We start from the raw sequence: 12,471 nt of genomic DNA, 5'->3' as shown, positions 1-12,471 counted from the left end.
TAGATATGTTTATCCAATTAAATAAATGGACACATATGGTACGTATTTCTTTGTAATTCCTGAATTAAAGTTTTAAAGTTGTTTTACTGAACCAAAAGATCACATATGAAGAGAGACTTTGCAGTAGTCGGTTCGAAGCCCGGTTCAAAAAAGAGAAGGGAAAGTGACTAGCTAATCTGACTGACTTTTTGAACATCGTAGCGTCTTAGGAAGTAGCTGAGGACAAACAACTCTTCTTGAATTCACTAAGAAAGCTGGTCAATATAGTCTTTGAATCAATCACTCATTAAATAATCTATACATGTACTCTTAACAAATATGAATCAAAACCACAACGGAACTAAATCCCCACCCCCTGTCACGGCAGCAGGTGCCAAATTCACGTTTTAGTATCCAGACGACTGAAACCGAGAGGACCTATGTTCTACTTAGAAGAGAAGGACAGCAGTAAGTATGTAAGTGAGACTTTAAACTACTGAAATCACCTATTAGGAATGAATTAAAAATACTGTCACTACTACCCCGGAGGGCAGTGTAAAACTTTATTTAAGTAATCGTGGGGAGAAAGTAACGATTTTGTCACTATGATTGCTGTCTGGATAACGCACAGAAGAAACCGCACAGTTATGATGGTGTAATGAAAGTGAATGAGAATTATAACTTAAAAAAATGTATTCCATTATGTTGTCGCATAATAATCAATATTTTTGGTAAATACTTGTTCACTTATTTAATAAGCTTAAGTATTTATAAGTTTATAACAAGAATTGCTAAGTTAAGTATTCATAAAATATTTTGCTACCCACAAACTTAGTATTGCACTTTAAACTTCCTCTTCGTAATTGAAAATTAAGATTTTTAAATTTATGAATAACTGTTGGTATCATCTGTGTTAGCTTAATTGTAGAAGGTAATTTAATTTGAGAAGTTAAGGTTGTGCTTCACTTCATATTGATAGTCTCTTTTTGAAATATCCACCATTCATTATTCACTATCTTCATATATTCTCACTCAGACCCTGTATCCGGAATAACTATGTTATGATTGTTCTTTACTTCATATTGTTAGTATCTTTTGTAAAATATCCATCATTCAATATATACTGTCCTTAATTTATGTCACTTTTTTTTATACTTTTTTATTACAGAAGTTGTAGTTATTAAGTTATAATTTTTACAGCAATAATTCCCATAAACATAACGTACAATAAAAAAAAACCTCTGAAATATCCATTGGGGACAATAGAGAAAAACAAAAAAGCACTACAAAAAATCAATCAATATCCACTTACTGTTCTTTTGAAAATCCTGAGACTCGTCGCAGCCAGTTTGGCCGCACAGTGTTGCCAACACAATTGAAACAATTAAAAGTTGTATGCTCCAATGTTCGGTGAGCCAATGAATCAACCATGTTCGACGTTCCAAAATTTGTTTCAAATTTGTTGTTGTTGGTGTTGTTGTTGTCGGTATTGTTTCCGTTGTTGCTGGTGATATTGTAGATAATTTTTTTGCTGTTTTTGTTGGTATTACTGTTGTTGTTCCTAAAGGAAAAGGATTTATTGGCGCTGTTATTGTAATTGCAGTTTTTCTTGCAATTGTAGTAACAGTAGCAGTTGTGGTCGTTGATGTTGTTGATGTTGTTGGTACTGGTTTCGTTTTTGTTGCTGTTGCTGTTGTTAAAGTTGTTGTTGCAATATTTGAATTTTGATTTTTGTTTTGGTTTTGCATTGAAATTGTTTTGGTTTTCAAAAATTGCAAAGTTGCCATTTTCATATGAAAACACACAATTCGACATTTATAAAGTTTTGAAAAAAGTTGTTTTTGTTTTTTAACGAGTCCTGATATGTGAATATGTTGTCCATATATGCATTTAAATCGTTTTATATAAATCTTTTAATTTTTTATACGTATATATATTTATATATATATTTTGGGTTTTTTTTTTTAATATTATTATAGAGAATTTGTTTTCAGTTACACAGTTTTTATGCCGGAGACACAATTTTGCACAATTCACATTGTTGCCACATTTAAGTAAACATAATAGTTATTGGATGTGATGTTCTATTTGATATGGCAACACTTTATTTTTATGTTAAACTACTTTTTGCCATCGACGTTGCTGGAACATTTGTTGTGAATTAGTTTCAGTTTTTGTTGCTCTTGTTGTTATTGTTGTGATTGTTGTTGTTGCTATCATGGCAACTGAAAAATGTAAAACATTTTTTATGGGTTCTTTTTTTTTTGTTTTATATTATTTTATTTTATTTGTAATTGTTTTTATTTTTATTTTTTGGCATGCCGTAAACGTCCTTTCGCATGTTCTCCCATACAAGTTTCTTGTTTATTTTTTTGTTGTTTATTATGTTTTATGCTTTGATTGAACATGCTCTTAAAGCTTTTCACATGCACACACGCCAGCAACTTAAATGCTGTCCTGTCAAGTGTTTCCCGTTGAGTATCTTTCCAAGTGTTATCCTATTACAACACGCAGAGACAATGTCTTTACGACACTCTTCATTGTGCGTTCGTTGTCCTTAGAAATTTACTGAAAATATTAAAAAGGAAAAAAGTTAATATTTAATAAAGTCAAAATGATACATTTTTTTTTTGAATTGATTTAAATGTTTTAAAAATAATTAACTAAGTTTTGTTAGGAGAGGTTCGATTATCATATATAGAGTCACTTGATGTTTGGATCATATCATAATAACACTTGATGTTTGGATCATATCATAATAACATTCCTAGCCTAACACAAAAATAACAATTTAACATATTTTGAGATATTATAAAAACTCCATTATATATATCAAACTACTCTATTCATCCGAACGTTTTGCAAGGAAGAAGATTCGTTGGTTCTGTAAAGAAAGAATAATTGGAAGAGTAATTGAAAAACTAAATATACATTCCACTGAACTACCTTAAAACTTTAGAGGTTCTAAAGTAGTCAACTAAATAAAAAAGGAGAGTTCCAGTGAATAAAGAATAATTGTAAGAGTAATTGAAAAAATAAATATATATGCCAATGAATCACTTTAAAACCTTTTAGGTTCTAAACTAGTGAACTTAAATGTCAGCAACAGTTATATTTATTGTTACTAATATATAAAAGTTATAGAACTTAAACTAATAGAAATAAAAATTTTATAATATGTTATTTAAATTGAGACTAGATTTCATGTGAACAAGTCACCAGATTCATTCATCTATATAAAATAGACTTTACTAACAAAAAAATTAACATAATTTACGAAATTAATTAAGGCATACATTGAAAATGTGCTATTGTGGATTTGTTAATTGAAATTATGTACTTTAACCTCCAATAACTCTATACAGCGGTTAGCTAAATAGAAATAGTTAAATAAGCGAAAATACAAGTGCTAACTAACTTCATGAAAAACGAGTAAAACAAGTAAATAGACGAAAGCATGAAAACAGCTTCAACAATAAGCAAAACTGTAAGCTAAAACAAGCTTAAACCACTAGAGATAGGCAAAAGTGCTACTTAATAGCACTAAATATGGGTCAGATATGACAAAAGGTGTGTGTTGTCACTTTATTACTTTGTATCATTGTTTGCAAAATTAAAATTTTTGAAGTAATAGATTATATACACCGGCTTGAAAGAGGAGTAAGAACAGTTTAGTAAACACTACAACATCATATATTAAAGAAATATATAAATATGTTGAGATTGTCGCACTGGATATGCTTTTCTTTACCAAATTGAATTAATATCCATTACAAGGCAGACCTCTTAACTTCACCCTCGCAAGCATCTTAGACTTAAGTTTACTTGAGTTGAGCAAACATCGAAATGCGAGTAAACAGCACTTAAAATGAAATAAAAAAATAAAACAAGAAAATAATATTATGAAGCGGTCAGGAGAAGTGACTCTACTGATATTCTTCCTACCACAAAACTTCCTCTGATCTCTTCCAATGTTTTTCTCTTAATCTCTAGTCTCTACTGCAATGAGATAAATACATTGTTCAGTCAATGTCAATATTAATCAATATACATAGATTTAAAGTGATAGGACTTCAAACCTTATTCACAGGAAAGTGCTGGCCCTGATTTCCGGATTCTGTAAGACACGGGGCAGATAAACTTAACAGATATTTTACTTTGTATTTGTCAGAATGTTCATGTGTTAACTTTAATATTAAATACCGGTTAAAATTTTGAAAAGACTTACAGGTCTTTCTGTATTTCTCATTAACATCTATGTTCGCAATTAAAAATTGTTCAAACCACGAAAATTCTCACAATTAAAAAAATAAAAATATATTATACTATATAATAGTACTATTTATAAAGATAATGTTGTATTAAAGTTGAGCGCTGCAGAACTATCTAAACAACAGAACAATATTATGTTTGATACAGAAGCGATTAGTTAAAAGAGCTGTGTTCTAAATTCATCAAGATTTTTCATCTACATAATCCCTGTTTTATTAGTACTCTTATACTTTCATTGTAGCCTTGCTTTTTATTGGATATATGTAGGCAAATCCTTTTCGTGAATATCCTTACAAGTACTTTGTGAATTTAAATTTGCAGCTACTTCCATTAGATTTTACAATTATTTTATTGCAAAATATTTTCCACATTTTTTTGTTTTTGTTTGTTGCTATTTTTGGTAGAGACCCGTACACTGGGTGAATGTAAAATAAGATTTTATTTGCTACTTGAAATCGTAAATTGAAATCATAAAATATGAACATTCCTGGTGTTTTATGTAATGTCCTCATAAAAATGTCAATAAATTAACTTTGCCCTTTTTTGTTTATGGCGTTTCTCTCTTTGTATTTCGAACTGCTCAACTCCTCAACTCCTCATCTCCTCAACTGCTCAACGCCTCAATGCCTCAACCTCTTCAACAACGCCAAGAGTCCTGCACGCCCGGCAGTCTACTTTGCAAGTCAGTACTAGCTTATGAGCTGTCTGTCCGTGGCTCAATTTATCAGCTTGTCAGTATGCGAGTTTTAGTGAGTTTATTATGCCATCCACGAGATAAAATACAAAATTTACAGTTTTTCGAATGTTGTTTACTTCAAAAATAAAATCTTTTTGTCGGTTGAATTTTGAAAAGGTGAGATCGTTTGCGCTTTGTATTTTTATTGATATTAAATCTTGATTAACTCTGCAGATTGCTATATAAAAAGATTTTCAACGAAATATATTGCAACAAATAAATAAAGTTCATTGAATGCCTGCCGCAATATTTCCTACATTTTTAATTTATTTTTAAGTCTCCATTTAATGTTCTCTTCATCCTCCTCGCTTCATAGGATTGCAAAGCGAGCAGCCACAGAATTTATAGACGATTTGTACAAAGAATTATTGCATTTTTTCTTTTTAATAGTACCTACGATATTTGTATATACGTACATATAACATTTATATTAAATTTTCAGTATTTGTGTATTAGCTTAATTCATACCTACAAGTATTTCTTGAGGAACCTTATTTCTTTCTCTCTATTTCTTTCACTTAATCTCTTTGACTCTTAATAGTTTGCTAATGCAAAATATTTATACATTAAAGTAAAGTTGAGCACTGACTCAATAACTGTAAGCGCTGGGATGAATGAAAGGGTTTTCTTTATAATAAATATAAACTGATAGTTATTATGATAGTATTTATAGTGCAGTTAGCTGGTACATTTAAATTTTCTAATATACTTATACTTGTAAAAAATAATATATTTATACATTAAAGTAAAGTTGAGTACTGGCAAAATAACTGTAAGGCCTGGGATGAGTGAATTGGTTTTCTTTGTAATAAATATAAGTGGTTTTATGGTGCGGTTAGCTGGTACATTTAAATTTGCTTATTTTGTTTTATTTTATTTTATGCAGTTAATCATCTCTTGACCTCTTGTATAATTAACATACATGAGTGAAGGACAATAGAAGGACAATTTTCTTGAAACATAAAAATATCAGCAAGTTCAATACTGTCTCAACGGTCGGTTTAATATCTTATGTATATTAATATGATAACAAAATTCCATTAAGTCGATTACAAAATTAAAAAATTAAGAATTATTTATTTAAAACAAAATGGAGACCCTTCGACTGAGCGGTTTATTGTTCCCAATTCTGAACTCAGAATATTTGTTAAAATTGTTAAAATGCTATTATTAAAATGAATTATAGTACTGAACTTACTTTTCTACGTCTTATAGTCTATAAGGTATATAGTAGATCGCTATATATCTCGATTCGATCGTATGGTAAATAGACAACCGTTACTGCAAAGCGTTAAATTGCAAAATTTGTGCCAATCCTGATGTGTAATAGCTATATTTGCGGGTCTGACGATAAATCAGATGGAAATTAAAATATTTTGATTTTCTCTCGATTTGCTCGAGTTTTTTCGTATACAAGGGGATTTTTGTCGGGTTACATGCAAAATTTCATTCTAATCTAAGGAATGGAAGCGAAAAGATCGTTTAAATTGATGCATAATTTTATTTTGCAGTATATTTGTTGTTTTCTTTTTGCAGGGACATGTCCAAGATAATGTCGACTGTGTCGGATGTGTAATAGCAACCGACGTCGCGCAAGTTGTACGATCAAGTCTGATGTGTAAAACAGGCTTTATGGCAAGCGACGTCACGCAAGTTGTACGATCAAGTCTGATGTGTATTACCCGCTTTTCGGCATCACTAAATTTATTTATTTAACTTTTCATGCATACTTATGTGTTATAATTTTTTTATTTAGTTTATTTTTGCACAAAATAATATAAGAAAATTATAATTTTTTCTTATACTTTTTAATGCAACTGAAACATAAATTAATGGATGTTTGTAATTTGGGTTGTAGTAAGATTAATACATATGTATATTATTTATAGGACATGGGTGTTTGTTTCTTATGATTACTATGTGTCTAACAGTTCGCAATGGATTTCCACTGAACTCATGAATATAAGAAATACTATGGAAACAATGGAAACATTTGATTATATTAACATAATTCGGTAAACTCTCTCAAAAATAGAAAACCGAAAAAAAACAGTACAACAAACATTTAATTTAAATTTGAAAAGTAGTTCAAAACAAACGAAATTTTTTCCTACTCCTATATATAATTACTCTGTATTAATTAATAAAAACAATTTTTTTTAAACTAGTGTTGTAACTGAAAGTACTCATAGTGTATTTTTGTACTTAATGTAACCTGGTTGAAGTTAACCCATTTTTGCATAAAATTCACTGAATTATAATTTGCTTTTGGCTTTGCCCTGCTAACTTATTGCTCTGCTCGGTTATGTGAAACTTTTTCAATTACTGCAAACATCATTCAACGACTTAATCCGTGCCAGCAGAGGTGCAGCTGAAATATAAATACTTTAACAAACAAAATATTCAACAGATACTGCTTATCTCGAACGAGCTGAGTGAACGAACTTAATGCAGGCAAATGCAGAAAAAGTGTAGGAAAATTATTAAAAACAATACTTAATAAAGCTGGCAGAACTAAGCCCTGGAAAAAATGTACGAAAGCAAATGAAAGTTCCAAAAAGTAAATATAAAAAAGTGAGTTAATTAATCAGTAATAAATTCCAAAGTAAATTATAACGAAAAAGGTTGGATTATAAATAGTAGAAAAACAAATAACTCGGTTGGCTCATATCGCAAGTGTATCTGGGAAACGTATAAATAAATGTTAATAACTCAGCAGCCACAATTGTTAGCTGAGAGATGTGGATGTGAGATGTGAGATGTGAGCTGCGTTATAAGTGGATCCACACTTTATTAACTGGCATTTGGCATGTGTGTGCATGTTTCGGTAGTGGAGCAGCCTGCAATCAGTAGGGAACAGGCAGGCAGGAGGTAGGTAGGTAGTATTAAAGTAGTCCATCAAATTCATTTCAAAACTTTTACTAGAGTAACGAGAAGCGCACAAACTTAAACTGCTTCAGTTACTGATAAACTGATTCAGTTACAGATACAGATATATACGCTTAATGAGGAAACTTTGAAGTTGAGGTTGCTTGCTTCGCTTCGCTTCTGATTGGTTTCGGCAGTTGGAAAAATGTTGAATTTATTAACGGCTACGGTAGCAGTTACCTAGTAATTTGTTGAATCTGCATTCGCTGAGCAACAGACAGGAGCACAACATAAAAATTAGTAAAAATAAATTTGCTGAAATTTAATGCCTTTCTTTTTTTTGTTGTGTGTTTTTGCATAATGAAACGAAGTATTTCATATGCAGAACTTGCATCCCAAATTATGTTGTACTCAAAGCTAAAACTAAAAGGATAAGTTCGTTAAATAAATATGAACCTTTCACTTCACAAGTACAAAGCCCAGGGAGGCGAGGGAACTCATGTTTCAATAACAAATGCACACATAATTACTGCTGAAACAAAAAGCAACTCTGCTGCTACTTTTATGCCAAATACTCATACATTTAAAATAATAACTTGTAATTTACAACACTGGTAACACTATTTCTAGTGTTGCCATATCGCAGACATACATTCACCTACAAGTACGACAGACTCGGTTACATTTTGGCTCATTATTTTTTAGGTTTTTTGAGTTTGTTTTTTTTTTTATTTTAATTTAAATGAGTTCAAGGGTACTTCAGTGCCTTTAACTCTGCTTTCCGAGTTATAGGTAAAATTAATGGGCATCTCTGCATTAAATCAACAAAGCGTAACAATTTCATATGTTGAGAATTTTGATAAATTCATACTCGTATCAGAGGAATCACACCCGAACCCGATGCTTTTATGTCAATGCTTTGAGGATATCAATTTTTATTATAAGCTGTTTGGAATTTAATTGCTGATATCCTATTGTGCCCTTTTATGTTGGTTCTGCTGCCGCTGCAGCCATTATTTCCGGCCCTGCTGTTGGGGCGGTATGTGATGATATTCGCTGCTTTCTGTTGCTCGTTTTATGTTTTTATTTTGAGTGCGGCACGCGTTTCCTTGTCACGTCATTAATGTAAAATATGTGTTACGTTGCGGTGTTGATTTTGCAGCAACTGACAAACACAATAAAAATGTTTTATAATCACAAAAACGGTTCAGAGACGAGGCTGTTTAGTATTGCAGTCAATGGCAGCGGCCATAAGCACTACAAAGGATACAATATCCTGCTAACGAGCACAAAGTTGTTGAGTTGAATTTGAAATAAAAATGAAATGAAATTAATCGTTAAATGCTGTTCGAAGATAAAACCGATGAAAACCAATAACACAAATAACATTTTCGGTTGAAATGGTTATTAAATGTGAAGTTAAGGGATGACTATAACTGGTTTCGAAGTAGTTGTAAAATTTATGCGTTCGAGTATCAATGAAATACACTCCTAAGGACTTGATATGATTTATAACTGACACGATTTATGCACATTTTATGATGTCTTCCAAGCGTATTAAAGTAAATAACGTGCATCGAAATAATTTAATAAAAGGTGAGTATATAGACTCACTGACGATAAACAAGCGGGAGTGTTTAGAACATAATGAACTCTCGCAATATTCAAACTATTTCATATATATATGAAAGTCATATTAGAAGTGTCTGATTTGTTATATTTAAACAGTTCGATATATAACATATTAATTATTTTGTGATGATACATCTGCGTGATATCGAAAAACTATATAAAAAATAGTAAATTTGATCGAAACTTTATAACATTTGAATGCATGAAAGTAGTGTTACTTCAGCACAACTGAGAGTATCCTTTTATTGTTGGTACAAATATAAGAATCAAATAAAATAAAATAACAAATAAATTTTATAAAATTTTTTTTTAGGTTAGGAGTTGTCATGCCTAAGCTAACGCACCATCGTTCGAATGGTGTGCCCGACGTTCTAACATAAACGGAGTAAAACATCATTGTTTCATATAGACTATATCCCCCTGGAACCACTTTCGCATTATTTCGGAGAGGATTCCTTTTATATTGGCGTTGCAAGCCATGCTTTTTTGAGTTTTTGTCTTCGTCCAGACTTTTACATTTTAAACGAAGTTTTTGGTGTCTGTCCTTTATATTACCCTAAATCCCTAGACCCCTTTTATATTGGCGTTGGAAGCCATGCTTTTTTAAGTTTTTATTTTCGTCCAGACTTTTACATTTTTAACGAAGTTTTTGGTGTCTGACCTTTATATTACCCTAGTTTCTGATTCTGGTTTCTAGGTCTAATTACTTTGCTTTGAGGACTTGACATATGATTCTTCATATGATTCTATCGTTCGCCAATTCTCTGGGTTCGCTCTCATGTTTTCCATTACGATCTCTCACTTATCTCTTTTCTAAATATGAACCACATATTACAATAAAAGAAATTATGCTCTGCGTCGTCATAATTTCAGCCGTTGTAAATGCAGCCGGGTAGATCTGCCTTTCACATGCATGTCCGGTCGGCATCTAAGTGAAGTATTAATATGTGTCTCCCGATTTTCGTTTGTGCCAAATGATTATATTAAACGTACTTGAGTTCTCCTAAAACATATTTTTTTTTCAATTTGTGACTTATAACTAAGTTCCATATGTAATGTTTACTGGAATTAAATCAACTAGTTGATGTCAAGCTACAACACATGAATCAACGAGTCCTTTTAGAAACTAGTTACAGACATCGTTGATACAGTTAGAGTCCTCTTGAGAACTAGTGAACCTTTTGACTGGCTTGTAGAAGTTACAAATGGACTTCTACTGCTTAATTATCTTATTGTTAAGGCCTTTAAAAATATATTCAGCTTCCTTATGTATTAAAGAATTGTAACCACTTGCTGATTGTGGCATTGGATCAATTAAAGAATATTTTGTTCACGTCTTTCTTAGAGCCGGGTATGCACATCTCATGTGTTTTAACGTTTCCATTATTTCGAGTATACAATATATATCCGCAAATAAATCTTATATATTGTTGGCTTCAGACAATTCCGTTTTGTTGACATGTAAACAATAGGAAACAGTTTGCCATTATTATTTATGTTATTATCATGAAGGGATATAGTACCGCGACTGCAAGGTTCATCCTTCGCCACCTATGGACTTACGGTCTCTCTTTTTCTTACTTCCTTAATAAATTATAGTGCCGTTGTCCGCATATTTGGTGTATTAAATCATTGTCAGGTGATTTGTAGTTATATGTCAGTTCATTTTCTTCAAATCTCAGTGCACTGCACAGTTGGAGTCTCTTTTTCCGGTTAGTGCAGCAATTATTATTCTGTAGTCCTGTTCAGTGAGATTAAATTCGAACTTATCAAGTTTTCTTTAGCTACAATTGCAGATAGTTTTCGTTGGTATTTGTTAATAAAACCGAAATTTAAAATAGCTTGAGCTTGATTAGCAATTCAAAATGTATGTTAAATGCAATATTAAAACAAATTGTTTTTAATTGTTTTCATATAAATCTTTCAGTCAAATTTTATCCTAACTCAATAACTTCAACTCTAATCCTTTTCAAAACTATTTGAACTCTTTTATAAAGAAGGTTTGTTTTTGCTTATTTAAATATTATTTTCATAGATTACACTTTTTATATGTTATTTGCTACTTTACATATATTCAAAAATCGAAATATTCGAAAACAACACTCCTTCACTGAATAAATAGCAGTAAGTCAATATCTATTCGAAAAGCAGTCAATCTTCTTTCAGTGCAATGCAAAAGAACTGACAGTGTATCTTCAAAATCGATTGTATCTATTGCAAACAATTTCAAATAACTGTCAGTTGCACAAGAACCTTTGGCAGTATTTTTTCAACACATCGTCGATATTTAAAATTAACGAACTAAAAAAAAAATATTTTTTTCTCTGCCAATCAATGAAATATTTAACAAAAAATAAGGAAGAGCAAATATACTCTTGGCATGGAAGTGTTTATCTACTGTGGAAAAAACATAAAAGCATGAATTACATATTATATGTTATTAAGGAAGATATTTATTCATGCAAATGTAACAAATAATTTATTAATAAATACTTTTTTGTGGCTTAAATTGATTTATAAAATATCATAAAAAATTTTATATAGGGTTATCCAACTTTTTAGTAATATTTGTTATTCAGAACTATCATTCCAGGGATTATATGTTAAGCTCAAGGCTTACATTTTTATACTATGGATACATAAATATTACCTGTGCTTAATAAAACTGTAAAAACTTACAATTATGGACAGTTCAAAAGCTAGAAATTTATGATTGCAGACATTCCTGATATCAGAAATTTTTTCAAAAAGTTTTCAAATATTATTTAGTTATGTGAAAAATAAATTCTTTATCTTATGAACAGTCGCGTTGCATTAATAATGAATAAAAATACATTTATTTATAGTTCTTTCATTTTTTTGGTTTAACCTCATCAAAATGAATAAAAAGCAGCTACTTCGAGTAAGGCATAACCTGCTACACACCACAGTTTCGGTACTCACGGGAAACATGTATAATAGGAAGACATGCTATGAAAGTGGGT

At 30.9% G+C, this 12,471-nt stretch overlaps 1 pseudogene; it reads right to left on the bottom strand.

Moving 5' to 3' along the window:
- Positions 1 to 12,471, bottom strand: part of LOC119676745 — an 82,201-nt pseudogene that overhangs the window by 45,488 nt on the left and 24,242 nt on the right.

The sequence above is a fragment of the Teleopsis dalmanni genome, chromosome 2 (assembly GCF_002237135.1).
Source record: "Teleopsis dalmanni isolate 2A chromosome 2, ASM223713v2, whole genome shotgun sequence".
Taxonomy (NCBI): Eukaryota; Metazoa; Arthropoda; class Insecta; order Diptera; family Diopsidae; genus Teleopsis; species Teleopsis dalmanni.
This window is presented reverse-complemented; position numbering and strand designations above follow the sequence as displayed.